This window comes from Natator depressus, chromosome 3, assembly GCF_965152275.1.
Source record: "Natator depressus isolate rNatDep1 chromosome 3, rNatDep2.hap1, whole genome shotgun sequence".
Lineage (NCBI taxonomy): Eukaryota > Metazoa > Chordata > Testudines > Cheloniidae > Natator > Natator depressus.
The window spans coordinates 137851199-137872340 of NC_134236.1; the positions used below are offsets into that span (position 1 = coordinate 137851199).

The 21142-nt window shown below is 41.9% G+C and overlaps 1 protein-coding gene across 4 annotated transcripts in view; it reads right to left on the reverse strand.

Annotated features, from left to right (window-relative positions):
* GREM2 (gremlin 2, DAN family BMP antagonist) overlaps positions 1–21142 on the reverse strand; it is a 48434-nt gene that overhangs the window by 19520 nt on the left and 7772 nt on the right. For 2 of the 4 annotated variants that reach the window (XM_074947053.1, XM_074947054.1), the window contains exon 2: positions 20375–20585. The exons of the other annotated variants lie outside the window; for them this stretch is intronic. The gene's annotated coding sequence lies outside the window, so the exon portion shown is untranslated. The remainder of the gene's footprint in view (positions 1–20374; positions 20586–21142) is intronic. 4 annotated transcript variants of the gene reach the window in all.

Sequence of the window (21142 nt, forward strand, 5' to 3'; positions counted from 1 at the left end):
GATGCCAACTGCCAGATACTCAGGAGAGCTCAGCTTCCATTTAGACAGCAATATAAGGACCAGATTTTTAGAAGTCCTGAGCACCCAGTAGTTCCCACTTATGGCTAGAATTTCAGAAGAGCTCAGCACCAAATATGCTGAGATCTGTTGAAAACCTGGCCCTAAACTGTAATGCATGTACAAAAGAGGGAAGAGTTAAGATTAATAGATTTTTAAGTCCAGAAGGATCAGGATGATCACCCATTCTGACCTTCACAGTCTAACCTATACAACCTTAATTTCATTTTCCGACTGTTGAGTTTCTCACTTTGCAACTTTCTGGGTTTCTGTATGGAATTTCCTAGGGTTTTTTCCCCTTGAAAGAAAATTAGCAAAGAAATTTCATCATGGGCAACTATTTGCTAGATAGCATTAGAATGTTCTGCACTGTTCAATATGTTCAAATATCGATACAGAACCTAGACTTCTTCCAGGTACTCCCTCAATTAGGTTGCTCCACAGTCCAGCTTTAGGTTGTGATGGGCCAGACTTAGGTGGTCTGGGGATCGATCCATAGAATACATGTTTATGCAGATCCAGAGCTGCATATCCCATGCAACTGGTGAATTGCAAAGACAATCTTACATACATTTCCATGAAGCACATAGATCTTTTTGGTGTCCCTCCACACACCCCCCAAAAAGGTAGTGTGGTGAAATCTGAAGAGGCCTGGGAACAAAGTATTTTTTTCATTCTCTTCTTTCTAGATAATGGCAAAACCAGTTTTGTTCAACTTTTAAAAAGAAAAAAAAGAAAAACCCTTCATGTACTGAGAGCAATTCTACTAGAATGTGCCTATAAGACTCAAAGTTATAAGTAGTTGAAAATGTTTCCCCTTGAATGGAAATATAGTGTGCTGAGCCAGAAAAAAAAATCTGTTCACCCACCCTGGTTATTGATTTTCCCCTCATGCAGTAGGTCAAGATGTGCAAGTACATGATTTGCTATTCCTAATAGAGAGGAAGTGTTATAACACACTCCAACAGCAGACTTGTGGAAGTGTAACAATCTACATAGCCACCACAGTCACTCGTGGTCTAACCTGGGACCTTCAACACCAAAAGCACAAGCCCCGACTACCTGATCTAAAGGTGTAACTCCTATAGCCTTCAGTAAGCAGCAGGCTCTTCTGCTAATGGAGACTAGCCAACAGAGGGTGATATGATTACACACACCCCTCATCATTAAACAACCTGACTGAGTGGCTAAACTCAAGGAGGGGGGGACCAAAGTCCCACGTAGGGTAGCATTGTGTAATGAATTATGGTTGCACATACATACAAACACCATGGTCACCAGAAAAGATTGATGTTTGTGTCTTGTGCCATAGTTCCCCACTCCTACCACTTGAGCAAAAGGAACACCACTAGTAATTAGGGCCCTGATTTGACACATGCTTAAATGCTTTGCTGAATTGGGGGCCTAAAAGCTTATTATGGGTACCACACACTAGAAGGAAACATCACACACCCTATGCCAGCAGGCATACAACAAGTCACCAGGCAACACGCACTCCCGGCTAACAGCTAGAAAATGTATCAGGGTTGGATGAGTTGCAATTCTAATTCATAAAAAGAAAAAAGAAAAGGAGGACTTGTGGCACCTTAGAGACTAACCAGTTTATTTGAGCATGAGCTTTCGTGAGCTACAGCTCAATGCAGTTTAATTGGGGAAGTTATCTATCAACTCCGATTTGATGCTATCTGGCAATTGCCCCAAGTAACAATTGTTCTTCTTTGAGAAGGTTACTTTGTTGTTAGCAGTAATGTGTTTTTCTCTTTTATTCCTCTGAAAATAAAAAAAAAAAAAATACTGTTATAGATGGATTTCTATAGTGATTGTTATCCTAGTATCTAGCCTGACAAATCCTCCCTCTTGCTCACCAGTCACAAGCATGCAATTCCCAAAAGGACTTTCAAAAAAAACTACTGCCATTATTAAAAACTTGGTTCAGATGGTTCTGAACCAACACCTAGTACCCAAACTCCTTGGACTTAGGAAAGAGAGTCAGATCTTTAACAATGTAGGCGTATCTCACACCGATGTGAATCAGGAGAAACTCCACTAAAGCCAATGGGTCTGAGTCTTATCTCACTTGTACCAGATTTACACATCCATCATTTATAGTGACGTAACCGAGACTAGGAATAGGCCTACATCAGTATTACACCAATGCGAGGTCAGAATCTTGTTCATCCTATAATTGTGACATATTCAAATGTATGTTTTGTGGAGCAGTCCTTTTAAATATGAAATGCAAAAGAAGAAACCAACCCTTTTAATATATGAAATACATAAAGGGGCAGATTTCAGGCTAGTAAAATTGGTGGAGCTCCACTGACTTCAGCTGGTGCAAATCAGCATCAGTGAGGCCCTTCTGTCCCCACGTATATTTTCTGCTCAGTTCTCTACCTTCCTCCTTTCTTGCCCCTTGCAGTAAAGTTTATTGCTTCTTGTCAGTTCCCATAGTGAGAGCTCATTATGCTTTCTGTAGTGACTCAATATGCTTGCTGGGGAGTCCCTAAAACACATCTCAAAGCCAGCTCTTTGATTAACGCATTGCAGCCTGGTGATTCTGAGCTCACAAGAGTTATGATGTCTAAAGAGGGGCTGTCAGGAAACAAAACCTCAATTCCTGTTAGGCTACCTTTGTGTTGATTTCTTTCACTGAAGGCATAATGCTCCCCATTTGTCTTTCCCACAGAGAAACATTAAACACCAGGAGACAGGATTCTGGAGAATGCCTTGGGATTTCTAAGGTTTTTGTAGAAACTATTTGTAACAGACATTTTGTCAATAGGTACTTGCTGGAGAGGGCTGGAAGGAAGAATACTATTTATAAGGAATAGGAAATTTTACTCGTTTTCTAAAATCTCTCTATGTACCTTACAAAGTCATTTTCTACATAGTGCTGAGTAGGAGAGTGACTTGGGAGCGACGGTGGATACAGTTCTAAAGGGACCTTTCAGGATTGATCTCAAGAAGGAGGAAAAGTATATGCTGCATAAATAGTTAATGCAGATTGTACAATATCACTAGAATAATTTCTTTGAGGCTACCCACTGTGTTGTTCTGAGCAAATGAGCCTCACTCTGTTTTAAGAGAGTACAGAAATAGAAACATAACAGTCCAGAGCATGCCAATTGCTAAATGGAACAGGTGGAACAGAATGGCTGTGTCGGCTCATATGGAAGTTAAAAATCAAACGTCAGCTAAGTAAAGTATCAGCAAGGAAGAAATTTTGGAGGGATCCTTATATATCAAGAGGAGTGAACAGGACATCAGTAAAGCTGATTGACTACTTTGGAGCATCTTACATGTGGTTTTTTTAGGTTGAATTTGTAAAATATTCCCCTGATATTGTAAACATCAGGCCTGAGTCTCAGTTACTCCTTTCCTGTTCTTGAGAAAAGAGATAGGAATAATGGTGGTGTGGAAAGCAAGATGGCTTTTAGCTTCCTTTATATTCTCTGTATTCTAGGGCCATGAAGAAGCCTGCCCAACCCCCTTCTCTGGAAGTTAGGGCAGCTCCAGGTCTCCAATGAGCCAATGGAAGTAGAGCATAGTCTTAGTATAGTGCGTGTGATCCAGTTATGATCTGTCACGCTCCCAGTCCATCTCTTCTTTCAGAAGTTGGTATAATTGTTCTATACTGATCCTACGCCCAAGTCCTTGCCAGCCAGTGAGGTCTCCAATGAAGAGGGTATTCTACGAGACCTGCTTCCACCCACTATAGGGCTATTTACAGTGCCAGAGATGCATACCAGGTCCTTAGTGTAACGGAGAATCAGACCCAGGGTCAACAGCACTTCAAAACCAAGGCTACTATATTTAAAGTTCTGGAACCAATAAACGAATGTGTTTTGATCTTAAATGTCAGCAAAAACAGATTGTCAGCAGAAAGAAAACAGAAATCACCACCAACATACATTGGATGGTAGATGGAGCTTTACACCACAGATATTAGCAGTGCTGCAGTTCTTGGGCTGGAAAGTGCAACGTTTATCAGGACCAAGGAAATACATTTTTTAGATTAAGTTAAATTTTAGGGTTTGTCATCCTAGATGGCGATGCCTTAATTATGACATAAGCTACCAAGGGCTGAAGCAGGAATTAAATAAAAGCTGCAGTATAAACTAGTATTAAAAAAAATGGGGGGTGGGCTATAAGTGTAACCTAAACAGCCAACTATAGATTAGATGTAAAGAAGCCAAAAGCAAAACATGCTGCTATTTAGTATACACTTCTAAATCAAAGTCACTAATGACTCTGCCACATATTGCAATAGTGTATATTGTATACAGGCCTGATCCAAACCCCAGATCTAGCACGAAATGATTATTTGCGCCGAGTTTGGAAGCAGACAGTCAAAAAATTGCATAAACAAAAAATGGTCATGTTGTTCTCATGCTGGCAAACACCCAAATCCCTCTCTACCTGTAACAGCTGTGGGCAGATTAGCAAGTCTTTGGTATGTGGCACAGTTTACTAACAGTGTAATCACAATGCTAATCGTTTTCTCCCGCAATAACACAGCATTATTTTTTGTGAAAATGTATGTGATTAAAGAACAAAAGTAAACAAACTCTTTGTCCCCCAGAAATAAGCAAAGCATTGAGAATCTCAGCTGGAATTATACTTCAATTTGAAAAACAAAAGGGCTGAACTGATGTTATGTTTTGGACTTTCTCCTAATTTGGCTCAGTGCTAAATCCCTGATAGTAACAATCTCTTATTAATAAGAGTCTTTGGGCCAGATCCACAGCTGGTGTAAAAGTCACTGTAGCTCCATACTCTGCTGATTTACACCATGCAGAGAGCTAGCCTTTTATCAATAGCCTAATTACATGGAGTGCAATTTTGATGTGTTTTTGCGTGCTATGCACCATTCTGATCTACACAATTACAACTTCTAATACCACTGAAAAATGTTCTTTCGTAACATTTTGAGAGACGATATAAGCAACAGCTAAACCTAAGGGAAGCATGTTTTTTGTTTGTATAATTTAAGTGATCATTTTAAATAAAAAAGGGAACTAAATCTGCTGAGTAAGTGTCCAGAATCTAAATATAATAATTATTTATCATTGTTGATACACCACTGTCATTACAAAAACATTAGACAGGGGAGGATTCTGTAGGACACAAATAAAAGTAATGTTTCAGATGGCAGGGCATGATCCTGAAGTCATAAATATACTAGGTGGGTTTCAGTGGTTGTAGACTAAGAAGCAGCTGTGCAGCCCATGCACAAATAAGCATTGCTAACTACTATCTACAGAACCACTTGGTGTGTATGTCACTTTTGGTAGCACTGAGCGGATGCAGCACAGAGAGTTCTGCAAATATTCCCTTGGATATTTAAATGAATCCACTTCAGCCATGCCCCTTGCCTTTTCCGTGTCTGTTTTCGGCAAACATTTGAGCATTTTAAGTTTACCGACATGAATAGTCTCTGAAAGCAAGCATTAAAGTTTTGTATGAAAGTACTTAAGGGCTAGATCCTCAGCACAAAATAAAGGAACCATCAGACAGTGACTAGCTTTACAAGTGTGCCATTTAAGCGGGCACTGCTCATGGATCAGCCATATTGCAGACATGTAGTGTAATCACTGAATCCTCACCCCACTGAAGTAAAAGGGAGAACTTCCTTGACTTCAGTGGGACCAGGAATTCACTCTTAGGGTATATCTGCATAGCTCCCTTGAAGTCAATGAATCTAGGTCATCAATTTATACCATACACACTTGAATATCCCACACACATTAAAGTAGGGAAAACAAAAAATACCATTTGAAATACTTAACCGTCTGTTATAAGTAACCAACACAATCTGAATAGCCAGTGCTCACAGAGAATGTATGGTGATCAAAACAGAGCAAAAACCATTGAATTTTTTGTCAGTGAATAATTTTAAACAATAAACTGGAAGAAAACATGATCTGCTCACCGATATTCCAGAAGAAAAATAGGCTAAATTTTCTTAATCTTGTTACAAATTATTCAATCATATTTCTTTCCTAGTCATTTTGGTTATTGTAAACTAGATTTTATTTTGGATTAGGCAAAAACAGACATAGGTATAATTTCAGAAAACTGGTGGCAATGGACATAACATTTCAGCAAGAGAGAGAGCCCCAGATCCTCAAAGGAATTTAGGTGCCCAACTCCCATGGATTTCACTGGGAGTTTGGCCCAGATCCTGAAAGGTATTTAGGCACCTTATATGCTAGATTAATATACACACCAATTTTAAGATACCAAATAAAGCAAGCCTTCAATCCAACTTTATTTAACTATATTCGGAGTGAAAGTGAGCCGATATGGGCCGGTACGGTGTGCCGGTAAGAAGCCAGCACCAGCCCGTACCCAGCTGACGTTAAAGCACTCCCAAAGCAGCACTTTAGCATCACTGCCCCTTTTGCCCTGATGTGGGGGTGCGAGGGCAAAAGGGGCAGCAACATTAAAGCGCTGCTGCGGCAAAGGACCCTCCTTAAAAAGTGTTGCCACGGCAGTGCTTTAACATCGCTGCATCCCCCGCCCCCCCCGGCGGCCCTGCTGGTAGGGCCGCCAACCGGGGAGATTGGGGGGCCCAAAAGAGGCAACTGCCCTGGGGCCAGCAATTTAAAAGGGCCTGGGGTTCCTGACTGCCATCACTGCTACTGCAGCAGCGGCCAGAGCCCGAGGCCTTTTTAAATTGCTGCTGGAGCCCTGGGTGCTGCAGGCCAGGCAGCGCGGATGGGCTGGCTGGGGGAGGCTGATCCACAGCCCTCCCCTTCCGTGGGCCCAGAGCTGGGCCTGGACCAGTAAAACTTTATTACTTTCACCCCTGACTATATTCCTCATATCTGCATCTTAGTCTTGGCCATCTATGCACTTCTGGAGAGGCTTCATAACTAACTGAAACAAACTCATCAAAAAGGGATTAAACAAGAAGCCGATTGCTCAGGGCTGGTCTACACGGCATAGCTATGATTTTTCACATCCCTGAGAGACACAGAAAAGCCAACCTAGCCCCTGGCATACACAGTACGAGGTTAATGGAACAATTCTTCCATGAACCTCACTACCACCTCTTGGCGAGGTGGATTACCTATGCCAATGGGAGACCCCCCCCCCATCACTATAGTACTACACTGGTGCAGCAGCTGCACCTCTGTAGTGTTTTAAGTGTAAACAGCCTTAATCTACTGAACATGGGCAGAATGCGATAGAAGCCTTGGATAGTACTAGTACCTTTGCATATGCTGTTGTCTTGCTTGGTGGCCCAGGATTTGCAGTTATGTAGGTCATTTGGGTATAGTTCATGCTCCTATCATATCACTTCAAGCAGAATCTGTGCATACAAGAACTAGCTATTACCAACCTACAATCAATCAATTGGCTCAGTCGGTTGTCTTTCCATAAGCTAAATTAGTTAGACCTACTCAGGACTTGAATGGGTGACCTCTACAGACAAAAGGGAGCATGAGTAATATGCATGTGTTTTTGTACCAAACCACATCTGTTATTTTGTCTCCTATGGGGTGGTGTTTTTTTTTTTTTTTAAGGATGAACTGCACAAAGGTTGGTTAATGCAATGTTACGGATGAGGTTTTAACCACTTGAGAATGAAGAAATTCAGTTACACCCACCTCTTTGTGGAATGCAAGAGTTATTTTCTGATGACGTGGTGGAGGTGTGGGACCAAGGGATCCTAGTGAGGGACTGCAGACTATTGCCCAGTAAGTTATAACATAGGGGTAGGCAATGGTCTAATCGCACAAACCTAAACACCCGTGCCCTGCCCCTTCCCCAAGGCCATGCCCCTGCTCACTACATTCCCCTCCCTCCCACCCACCCTCACTTGGCTTTGGCACGAGGTGCTGGCTCTGGGCTAAGGGGTTTGGAGTGTGGGAGGGGCTCCAGGCTGAGCCTGGGGCACAGGTTTGGAGGGGGTCTGGGGTGCGGGCTCCGAGAAAGAGTTTTGGTGCAGGAGGGGGCTCAGGGCTGGGGCAGGAGGTTGCGGTGCAGGAGGGAGGTTCTGGGTGCAGGCTCCAGTTGGGCAGTGCTTACCTCAGGCTGCTCCTGGAAGTCACCACCACCACCACCACATCCCTGCAGCTCCTAGACTCAGGCAGCTCCGTGCCCTCTTCCTGCCTGCAGGCACCTCCCCCGCACCTCCCATTGGCCATGGTTCCCAGCCAATGGGAGCTGTAGAATTGGCACTCAGGGTGGGGGCAGCATGTGGAGACCCCCAGGCCACCCCTGTGCCTAGGAACCAGGACATGCCAGCCACTTCTGGGAGCCACGTGGAGCCAGGGCAAGTAGGGAGCCTGCCTTAGCCCTGCTGTGCGGCCAACCGGACTTTTAGCAGCCTATTAAAATCTCCCGGATTGCTTCCAATAGCCACAGGGAGATCAAGGCTGGAGATCAAGGGAGACTCCTGGTCAATCCATTGGCAACCCACCTATAACACCATCTAGTCAATGGAAGATGAGGGTATTCTGCATCTTACAGAAATGACCATCTGGTTTCTCCCTGTTCTTTACCCTGATCATTCCAATCTCCCTTCACTGTAAACGCTATTGGATGTCTCACTCTGTCGTCTCACACGTAGATCATACAGCTTCCTGTTATGCCTTAAAAACTCTGTACGTTTGCGTTAAAACATAGGGCCAGATCCTCAGCAGTTTCCAATGGGGGCAATATGGATTTACACCAGTTGAGGATTTGGTGTAGGGTTTTTAATTTATTGATGGGACAACCTCAAAGGTTTAGCTTCAGTTTGGCTAACAGACAACATGCTTGGGTGCTTATTTTAAGCTTATCCAAACTCTTCTGAACACATGCAGTAATTGTAGACATCACAACACTGACGTCCTGTTTTGTACAACTCTTCAGAGGCAATGCGATTCTTCCAGCAAATTGGCTGTACCAGGCAAATCATTTAAGCAAAACAGAGTTGACCCTAATCTCTCTTGATGCAATACAAGTACAGTATAAGTGAAGAATTCAGTGACTGCACTGAAGGTTTGTAATACAGCTAATCTAGGAGTTAAATGGCACATTCATAGCTAGTCACTATAGTGTTGTTTCTTATTTTGTGCTGAAACAGAATAATTGATTTACTTTGATTTGTGAAGAGCCCTAAATTAGCTGGGAGATCTCACCAGCTTCTGGAAAGGCTCATCAGCTCTGAACTACAATTAAGACTTTCCGACTGCCAGTGTCAGCCACCATTACCCGACAAGGTTGAAGGTGGGAGAATATCTATCTTGCTGTACTTTGGATCCAATTATATCTTCATACAGCTCAAAGGATTTTATCACCTTTAGTTCCAGGATGTAACTGAAACTATGCCTTTAATCTATGTATCTAAACTATGCCGTATAGTGATCTTCCCAAGTTGCACCTTTCCCTTGCAGCTGAAATGTCTCAATAAATATATCCTGGGACACAGAGCAATTAAGAAGCATTTTGCTTACTTTTAATCCGCCCTTACTCCCTTTCTACTTCTAGTGTTATCCTCCCACAGCCTAAGCAAGGAACAAAGACCAAAAACAAGAGAACATAGAAAAGACTAGTGCAAGAAGATTTAATTGATGTTAATTACATGATTCAGTATTTCTAAATGCCAGTATTTTACAGTAATAAAAGCAAGACACCCCCCCCCCACAGATGCATCTGGCCCAGATGCAAATTCTATATTTAACACAATTGAAAGTCACTTTCCCTTCCCATATTTATGTCAATGCTCTTCTGTAGCAAATGTTGCAAAATCTGCTCTAAAAGTTAAAACACTGCAGAAGTTCCTCATCCACATCATCTTTCCAGCAAAGGCTGCCAGTTAAGTATAGATCTCACCCTAACAATGACAATAGGCCTATCAAATTCCTAATCTTTGGGGCCTCAGCCTGTTTCTACTAAAGCCAATGAGAGTTTTGCCATTCATTTCTGTGAGAGCAGGATTGCACCTTTGGTGTACTGTATTATTTTTTTCAGAGTAGCAGCCGTGTTAGTCTGTATCCGCAAAAAGAAAAGGAGCTGTAGCTCACGAAAGCTTATGTTCAAATAAATTTGTTGGTCTCTAAGGTGCCACAAGTCCTCCTTTTCTTTTTGTATTATTTTTAATTTTCCTACCTTTTAAAATCAATTTTAAATTCCTGACAGGGATGATTAACTCTAATTTTCTCAAAATTCCAACATATTTGAATGGTCCCATTTCAAAGGAGTGCATTATCATCAAGTAAAGCCCATATTTTGTTTTTAATTAACTGATATTATGAATTGGCTTGTGTGTGGCACTAAATGACAATTGCCTACACTAAGCCTGGGGGTTTAGTATGTGATATTAGATGGCGGTCGCAGGTGAGTTTCTAGGGGACTAGCGTCTATAGTACCTCAAAAAGAACTCGTCATCATTACGATAGGAATCATTAGCAGTCTCAGCAGACAAGCTAGGAATTAAAGGGAATGGTTATTAACTACCTTCTCACACCTCAGGGATGCAGCTTCTCTTACCTCAAGAAGAGGTGGTATGAAGTAGAAGCTCACAAGGCTCCTTTCCATGCTGTAGCTGTCTTGGCATTACTGAAGTTTCATTAACAATGATACAGCTACTATACCAGGAGAGACACCTGCCTTCATCATCACTGACAGCCAACACCAAGGGAGTCATCAGCAAAGCAGGATGTAGCAATGGATGGGGACAGTTTATGTCACTAGGTGGCCAGTGTTCCATTTTTTTATTGGTGTGGTGTTCATGTTCTTATGACTGGACATTGGTAATTACCTGGATTTTAGAGACTGCCCTGCACAAGGGGAAAGATGGGGCATGGTGAATGGACAAATAGGAAGTGACACACACTTCTGCTCACCAGATGAGGACTGAACAAGATACAGATCTCAGCAAGCCTTAAGGTCAGGTTTTGCTCTGAAAAGGGACTTTAAAACTATCAGCATGGGGTGCCATATTCATTTGCTCTCAATGTCAAGCCTGCTCAATGTACAGTGACTTTTCTGTTGCTGGCCCTGCGAATCTATCCTGAGATTGGAAAGCCAAGCTAGATTCCTTCTGGTTCACATGTCACCAAAAGCAGAGATTTTATAGTTGGAACTATTTTAAAATTCTCCTGGGGATACATCCGACATCATAGAATTCTGCTCACTCACTCTTAGCTGCATTGCAAAGCACAACTCTGCCACAACTATAGACATTTTTAGTCAAGTGAGCAAATGCCAACTCCAATTCTAAATACACATGGGGAGAAGAACATGCCATTTTCACATAGTTAGGTTGTCAGCGTATAACTGCCCTTTAAGGAAAGCACTTAAGCACATGCTGAACTAAGATGAACTTGATGTCGCTGGGGTTTAAACACGGGCTTAAAGTTCGGCATGTGCTTAAGTGCTTTGTTGAATAGGGATACTTTCCTGAACTGGAATCTAAATGGCGGAATCTCATTTAGTCCTTTTTTTTAGAAGCATATTTCAGAACTAAATACATAAGGACTGAGTCTGCTTTAAACCCATGTAAATAAAGAACAGGAGTACTTGTGGCACCTTAGAGACTAACCAATTTATTTGAGCATAAGCTTTCGTGAGCTACAGCTCACTTCATCAGATGCATATTATATATATATATATATATTATACACACATACATACATATACACACACACACACACACACACACCATGAAAAAAATATATACATTGTAAGGAGAGTGATCACTTAAGATGAGCTATTACCAGCAGGAGAGTGGGGTGGGGAGGGGAGAGAAAACCTTTTGAAGTGATAATCAAGGTGGGCCATTTCCAGGAGTTAACAAGAACATCTGAGGAAGGGGGGGGGGGGAAGAGATGGGGGGAATAAACAAGGGGAAATAGTTCCACTTACTATAATGACTTAACCACTCCCAGTCTCTGTTGAAGCCTAAGTTAATTGTATCCAGTTTGCAAATTAATTCCAATTCAGCAGTCTCTCGTTGGAGTCTGTTTTTGAAGTTTTTTTGTTGAAGAATAGTCACTTCGAGATCAGAAATCGATTGTCCAGAGAGATTGAAGTGTTCTCCGACTGGTTTATGAATGTTATAATTCTTGACATCTGATTTGTGTCCATTTATTCTTTTACGTAGAGACTGTCCAGTTTGCCCAATGTACATGGCAGAGGGGCATTGCTGGCACATGATGGCATATATCTGTGCTGGAAATGGCCCATCTTGATTATCACTTCAAAAGGTTCTCTCTCCCCCCACCCCACTCTCCTACTGGTAATAGATCATCTTAAGCAATCACTCTCCTTACAATGTATATTTTTTCCTGGTATCTCCTCACTGTACTTTCCACTTTATGCATCCAATGAAGTGAGCTGTAGCTCACGAAAGCTTATGCTCAAATAAATTGGTTAGTCTCTAAGGTGCCACAAGTCCTCCTTTTCTTTTTGTTTCCGGGACAAGTTGCTTATTTTCTAGGCTACTACAATTGTAATGGCTCCAAGCTGAAGCCCTGCTGTGAGAGTTGGGAGCTGCTCTCTGCCCTCATCTTACAGATCCCACATGGAGAAAGTTACCTGAACCCACAGAGCTCCTGGCATTGCTGCTTGTACCCTGCCTTCCCCCAGACCTACTTCAGTGTCTCCTAGAGGGCTAGGGTTATCACTTGGCCAGCATTTGACCGGCCTGGCTGGATTTTTTTTTTTAAATATAGATTTGCCAGAAAAATAATTTAATTTGCGGGTTTATTTTTTACATGGGTCTAAAGATTTGCATAATTGTCACAATGCACTGTGATAGCTAATGTTAAAAGTTTCTGTGTTCAGTTAAAGATGCTGCAGTGTTCCCACTTCCACAGTTTAAAGCAACAGATCAAAACGGCTGAAAATACTGCAGCTGGCTGCCCACCAACACACAAGAGCACTGCGTGCACGTGTGGGAGAAGGTTTGAGCCACATGAGAGCGAGAAGAGGTGCGATTCATCTTACCAGTGTGTGTTCGTTCTCTAGATTCTATAAGTGGCTACTGTGGGGGTGGGGTGTTGCGGAGTTGCCCTGTGGTTCTGGTTGCCACAATCTTGCCTTGTGGAGGGGGATGCCTTTTTTTTTTTTTTAATTGCATTTCCAAGTTGGTAACCCTATAGGGGGCTGGGGTGGCGAGCAGCAACACCAGGAACTCTGTGCGTTCAGGTCAGTTTCCCCATCTGGGCTGTACTGTGAGGCATCAGGAACTTCTCTCCTGCCCTCCCCTTATACAGCCCACATAGGGAAACTGACCTGGATGCACAGAGCGCCTGGCATCACCGCTTGGCCCCCCACCTAATGTTCCTCCATGGGGAGGAAGCAGGACCAAACAGAAGGGAGAAATCTGGTTAACCCCCCCCCCCCACCAAGTTTGGGGGGGCAACACTCTGCCTATGCTACCACTCCCCACCAGCAGCCTCTGCTAGTACATAAGTAAGGGGTTCACTTACTCATCACAAAAAAGCAACCCTTGTTTGACCTGAAATTACTCCATGAGCTAATAAAAGTCCCTTCCAGGAGCAGAGATACAGATAAATAAGATGCATTTTCCCCAGGGATGATGAAAATACCTAATGGGATGGATCGCCAACAGTTATGTGGTTTCTCCACAACTGAAATTTTCCACAGGAACATTTTTCAATTCTCTTTTGGGAAAAATCTTTACAAAATATTTCATTTTGGGAACCCCAGCAAACAGCCTCCTGGGATCTGTAAATCAGGTACCCCATGCCCCCATCTCCTTTGTGGGCTGGGCTCCCCAGATGGACTACATCTCCGAGGATACAGTACAGCCTCTCCTCTGGCTGAACCATTGTGACTCACTATGGGAGTTCCATCATCACTGTGCACCATGGGAGATGTGGCCCAGCCCAGGAACGAAGCCTATACCTGAGGGGGATGAGGTACACAAACTGCAACTCCCACAATGCATTGTGGCAGCTCTGGTAGATGCAGTTCAATGTTGAACTGACCCAAAATGAAATACTTCAATTTGGGAATGTCATGGCAGGCCAACGGCAGGGAGGAGGCACGTCCAGGCTACCGTGTGCTCTGCGAATTCTCTGCTTCCCAGAACTTGTACACAGCCAAACAAGCAGTATCAGAGTAGCTCTAACTTACAGCTAGGGCTAGGCTGACTCTGGCTTCTCCTGAATATGGAGAAAGCAAAGATGATGTAAACCACTTTTGTCTGCTCTGTCCTATGTTCAGCACAGGAAGTGAGCAACTGAGAATCAGGGCCTCTATTTTTTAATTTATAAAGGGATATTCTTTTCAAAACAGAGATTGAAGCAGTCATTCCCCACTAGTTCAAATACTATGAAAATGAATACAAGTGCAATGGTCCAAAAGATATTTCATCTACTATACTTAAAAGCTTTCTAAACACCACAAAGCTATAATATAGACGTGTCAGAAATATGTTCATTTCACTCTTTGATGTCCTTTCTTCTACAAAACAACTTGTGTTATTTTTGTGCCTCAAGAGGCCAAAAAAATTAACAACATATTTCACAGCTAAAAACATTTAGACTGGCACGCACGTGGGTATAATATGGAAATTTGTACGATCTTATAGTGCAACTCTGTTCTCTGCTACCCCATACTGTAAATACACAATATCCTATCTGCCTACGGTATGTACAGTACATATGGGTAAAATTCAAAGAAACATTGTATGGCTTTTTCTGAAATACAGACTGTAAAGAGAAAACATTTCAAATACAAATCTTCTTAAATAAACCATGGCAAAATGCACGAATAAAATATAAGGACATTCTATTTTGGGGAGGTCTAGTGACAAACCACATCGTCCGAGCTCTCATGATAATCTCTCAACACTGGGCTTAATTCAGCCTCTTGTAAGAATTTTGTTCATGTCTCTGAGATAGAATGTGGGTTCAGAGCTATTGTGTTAACTAGTTCCGAGTGTGACGAAACAAGCAGCTGGACTCAAGCTTTGCTGCAAAAGGCCAGTGGGGTATTGAAAGACTTTTCTCACACGCACGTTTTATGTATAATAAGGGAGCTAAATTAGGGATGTGTCCCAAAGAATTGTGGTTGGGATTTTCCAAGCAGGCTGTGGATGTATTTTCCATCACAATTAACAGGAGGTATGAGATACTGTGTTACTTATATTGGGCGTCGGCTGTCTTGTCAATTTCATGGCTCCACGCTGGAGCCAGGAAATTGAGAAGAAAGCTGGGCAGCTAGAGTCCGGCTACACCCGCTTCCCCACTCCCAGCCAGGCTGCTGCCCAGAGGCTCCCCACTCAGGGAAGCCTGGAAACTGCCCGCCTCTCCCCTGCTCTCAGCTAGGAGCCAGGAGGTGAGAAGCCTGGAAACTGCCCGCCACCCCTAGCCCGCTCGAGAGCCAGGGGAGGGTGGGGCAGCTGGACTCCCGGCAGTGAGCAGTGCAGAGCTGACAGCCTGGGCTCTCAGTTCCCCACACTGCCCCTCTTTAGTCGATAGAAGTGCTCCTGGTGAGAACATGCACCACCAACAGAAGGAGGGTAGTGTGGACATCAGCCACCACAGTAATTACTGTGGTGGCTGTAAGTTGACCTAACATAGGTCGACTTAGGGCTGTAGTGTAGATGTGCCCTAAAAATCACTTAGATGGCTACGTCCCATTTTCAAATGTGACTTAAGCACTTAGGACCCTACGTCTCACTGAAAGACACTTTTGAAAACGGGACTGTCATTAGAGTCACTTAAGCTTTCCAGAACCAGGTGGAGAAACACAAATACTTTTAAAAATCTGGCCTAACTGACTTGCCCAAGGTTCACACCAGAAGCCTCCAGCAGACCAGGTAGCTGAATCTGAGGCTAGCCCCCTAACCATTCAGTCACCGTTCCTTCTCAGCTCACTAGCCCACCTCAAAAATCTGTGCAGGACAGCAAGGTGGGAGAAGGAGAGAAAGGGGAAGAAGGCTCCTTATGCACTGCCCAGTCTCATGCCTCCCCTCAGACTTAAAATTGAGCCTTTACACGTTGCTCAGAGGATGTGCTATCATCAAAATGCATCTGTCTGGAATATCCAGGATTCTGTGTCCTCACAAAAGCAATAAGGCTCCTTTGGTTAAGTTATCCACATATGGAGCCTTTATTAGAAGTTAGACACATTTTAAGTAAACAAAGTAAGCCGATAGGGGAAGGTGACCCAGACTGAGAGGCGATGTTGCAGTACTTCTTTGGTGGTGCTTTTTGCTACTTGATTCTCTAATACAACGTGGGTCTAATCCTATAAAGAAAAACAGGAATGTGACAGGGAAAGTAGCCAAAGATCCAAGCCATTAGCAGGTATCAGAGTACCCCTGTAACAGGAGCTAGTGAAAGCTACATATGTACAACCAGCCTCTTTGCAGCTATTATCCAACACAAACAGTTGCAGTCTGAAAAGCAGATAAAAAAAAAATCTGTCTAACGTTCCTTTTATTTCAGCTGGCCATCCCTAACTGTGACTCTGTATCAGTGAAATAGTCGCACATCATGAGAGGATTTAAACAGAGTCTCTGTCTCAACACAGCATGAGGACAAAGGTTACAAAATAGTGACAAAGCTAAATCATCCCTAAGGGATAAAGTTACTTATTCACTATTGACTCATCTGCCAAGAACTAAACACACAATTAATACTTCCAAAGCTTACTCCATTTGAAAGCTATCATCAGCTAAAACTGAGTTAGTTTTCTTTTCTCACACTAACCGAGCAGGCCTTCTCAGTAATGGATCCCACTTCATTTTCTCATCAATGTATATTAATAAGAAGTGGTGAGCTAATGGCAGGTATGCCTCCTCTCCCTCCGGGGGAAATGACATATCTTTAGATGTGGTTCGATCTATAGATCCACTTAGAGCTAGACATCTTGAAATAAAGAAGTGAGTGACAGCTAACAGGTATTTCCTAGGAAATGTATTCAGCTAGGATAACGACCTCTCTCTGAATCAAGAGCTCAGTGATGGAGTGAGTGGAGTAGATTTTATTTTATTTAAAATGCTAAAAGGGACAATCTCAGGTTAAAATCATATTGGTATATAAATGGATTCTCTTACTAATAACCCCTTAGAATATTAAAACTGTAAAAATCAAGTTTGTTTTTCACTCTTCACATTTGTTTACTTTTTGCAATTCTATTTATTTTCATTTGTCTAAAAACGCAAGGTTTAATTAGATTTATTTTCAACTAATTTTCTGGCTCTCAGGCACTGATTGGATATTACAGTGTTTGGGTTGCAAATACTGCAAGAGAAGGTCATTAACTTTAAAAAAAAGCCACCTGAATTTAAAAAAAAATTGAAACAGTTCTGCTGATCTTGATTTTTGTAAGTGAGAGTTTTACACAACCTACATTTTTGGACAAATGTGCGTCCCTTGAATTTTCCTAACCTCCTCTTAAACAGACGTTCTCTGAAATTTCCAGAAAGAACATACACTTCAGACTAGTCATGCTATCCATAGAATGCCTTTTCTGCTCCATGCAAATAAAGATGAAAGTGCATTTATCTTACTATAAATAAGGTGACTCTCAAAGAATGAAGTTCAGAAGTGCTAATTTCAGCTCTTTAGACCACCTCTAATTAGGACGCCTTTCACTGTGCAACTTCATGTCTCAAAATATCTATGCTGGTCTCAAGCAAATGTGGGGTTAGATTCCAATCTTACACCAGTACAAATCTGCAATAAAGCCACATAAACTGATGGAATTTTTCCAGATTTAAAGCAGCACAATTCCTATTAAAATTTCAGATTTTACATAGTTGCTATGGGATGAATATGCTTTAGATTTCAAAAGTTATCTGTTTGTACACAATATGGTCAGTTGGGAGCTTCCTTTTTTTCGTCCTATTTTGTGGAACAGTGAAGTATACATATCCTGTAATTAAGTATCTGAAAGATGGAACACTATACAGTAGTTCGTTAAAAACAATTACTTTTATTCCCAGTTTATGTACTAAATGTTATATCACCACCAAAAACACAGAGAACTTGATATTAGTACTACTTACCTTAGCGCAAAAAAACCAAAACATCTTATAAGTGACTACTGAGGATAAACTACAACGGAAAACTTGGACTACATCTGATCAGAAACAACTTAATAATGGAGAAGAGCAGATCAGTACACAGTGGGTGGAATTTTCTACTGTGTTTGGTCCATCATAAGCCACATACATAACTTAAACAACAATTAAGTCTTCAACATAATTCATAAAATGGGTTTTAAGGGATGCATAGACATTATTCTGGCCCTCTGCACAGGGATGAAATTTATCCAGTATTTAGAGCAACCTGACAAATTTGCATGGATATCCACACCGCTCAACTTTTTAGTATATCAAAACATTATTTTTACACCTACCTACCAGGTTGTGGCTACCTATTTGATCACTACAATGGGGTACATAGAACATACAATTAACAAGTAGATGATAATAGGGAATGTCTTTTTTTTTTAAATGACTAATGACATATTAAATGTTATGGGGGACCAGAATGTTTGTTCTTTGTAGGGCATCTCATTAAGCTATATTTTACTCTCTCTCACACACACACAAAAATCACGGAGTTAACCTGTTTTGTTGTTCAGAAAATCTGGTCAAGCTAATCTTTGATTTGTCCCTTCTCAAACCACTCTAACCTAATAGCTTTCATGCCTAGCAACATAGGTTCAGTGGCCTGTTCTCCATACTAACTCTGCTCATCAATAATGTGGTTTTCAGAGATATAGTAGTAGTTTGCACTTCTAGAGAGTGTCTTCTGTGTGAGGGTCTCAGAGTGCTTTACAAACAAACAATAATGCATTTAGCCTTGCAAAGTCTCTAAAAGATAGTTTCGCCATCTGTAAAATGGGAATCATATCCTAACCACGAAGAAGATAAATGACTTTCCCAAGGTCACACAAGAAGTCTCTAGTAGAGCAAGGAATAAAGCCCAAGACTTCTATGTTTCAGCCCTCTACCTTAACCACAAACAATCTTTCTGAGGTTCAGATTCCACACTGCTATAGGGAAACGTGCTTGCACATCTTGATGCAGGACTGGAGCCTCAGATACCAAGGAAAATATCATTGCTCATTATTAAAGTGTTTAACACTTGGTATAAATCTTTGCTCTAGCTGTCTCTTAGCTATTAACAACTTTGCTGCTGACTGATATACCTGGTACATCAGACAAGGAGCGCTAACTCCAGTGCTACCCATGTACCTCACTATGCAACATTAGCATAGAACAGAATTGCATAATTGCACAGAAACAGTAGATGGCCCCTATGAGCCAAATGGCTTAGTAAAACCTGAAGGTTTATATCACGGAGGTAACTGAAAGTGGATATGAGGATAGCTACTATTAACAACCACATGCATTGTAATCTCAGCCTTATATGCCAAGTGCTAGCAATTCACATCTAGTTTTTTGGTCTACCTTTCCGCCCCCCCCCCCCCACATTACTTGTTATTCTGGGTCCCTCAAATTTTGATGCCCATCTTGAAACACTTGATGGGTGGGTGCTCAGCTCTTCCTGTAAAAATGGATTTCTTTAAAGTGTCTCCCTGTGCATACCTAAAAATTGAAGAAACTAAAATCACTTGTCACTTTTGTGTAGGCTTTTCTGCCAATAGCAGCATGGGAAATGCTGGGGTTAATACACTGAGATTTTGAAGAGGCCTGAATTCCATTATTAAAAAAAGATTGGACAACATCTCAAGTACCTTATGTCTTATCCATTCAGCAACAATAACAGCTTTTGTCAACCATGTCCGACTGCTAAACATGTAGTTATGAGTAAATAAAGCCAGAGGCTCCAATTTTGTTCAGATGGAGGAGCAGAACTGGCAACTTGCCGGAGCCTTGGGTTGCAATTTGCACATAATGGAGCAGATTGCAGCCATTCCTATATTTAATCTGAAAATGCAGCCATATGGAAAAGTTCAAATATGCAGCACTCCATCATAATCAAAGAAACCTGTGGCTGCCTATATTTGTAATCTGCAGGTGGAGCTGCACAGGCCAAATTTTCTAAAGTGCTCAGGCCGCCTCATCTCCTGTTTATGTTCCCACATTAGATATGCAGATTTTCAAATGTGCACAGCACCCAGCAGTCCCCATTCAGATGCCAAGCAGTAGAAAATAGAGTCCTACAAGTCCCAGAAAACATTCTGTCTTCATCTGAGCAATCTCACTAAAAAAAAAAATCACAGTGAGGCCTCCCTTCTGCATGAGCAGCCTCTCTGATGGCCCAGAGTTCTACAAAGCTACCAGTGTGATACCATTCATTTTGATAACTATTGTGACAAGAAAGTCTAGATCAGAGTCAGAGTGAATCAATAGCCCAAACCTCACCTTTACCTGGGGAAGATCATCTCTGGTCAAAGATTCTGCATATTGCCGGAGTCTATTTCAGGTGAGCATGGAACTCAGTCTAGATCAGGTTATTCTTCTCCTTATTACAAGTGACTTATTGAGACTGAGGAAGGTCTCTTCAGGCCTGGTTCTCCAAGGAAGATCCTTGATTTACATGCAATTTGCTGCATGTGGAATGTTCAGAACAGAGCTTAAAAAAAAAAAACCCCACCAGGTTACTTATCTGCTATACGCTGACATTAAAGAGACTATGGCACTTTCCATAAGAGTAGGGATTTGTCCATCACCAAAAAGATCTCCCCTCTCCTGACTTCTTCCACTATTACGTAGTGCATACACTGTGAACCAGTAGTCTGCCTGGCTGCTGCTTTGCTAGATAATCACCTTACCATGGACAGAAGCAGCACATCAGGGCGGAGATTCCTGTGTGTATTAATGCCTTCATCCTACAGTCAGTCATTCTACTATCCTTATAATAGTGCTTACTACTTGGGAAGGCCCATTGACAACTTGGGTACTTAGCAATAAACTTGGTAATAAGTGTTTACTGAATTTGTGAAGTACATGGGCATTGGGAGGGCTGGGGGGGGGGGAAAAGATGAAAAAGCCCTACATAACCAAAGTTATTATTACTGCTAAAATCATCTTGTTTTTGCATTCCCATCATCACTGATTTGTATGTAGGAAGTTACGTGGGACATTTCTGAGGAATTTTACCTAAATCACATTTTACCGATTCTCAAAGTT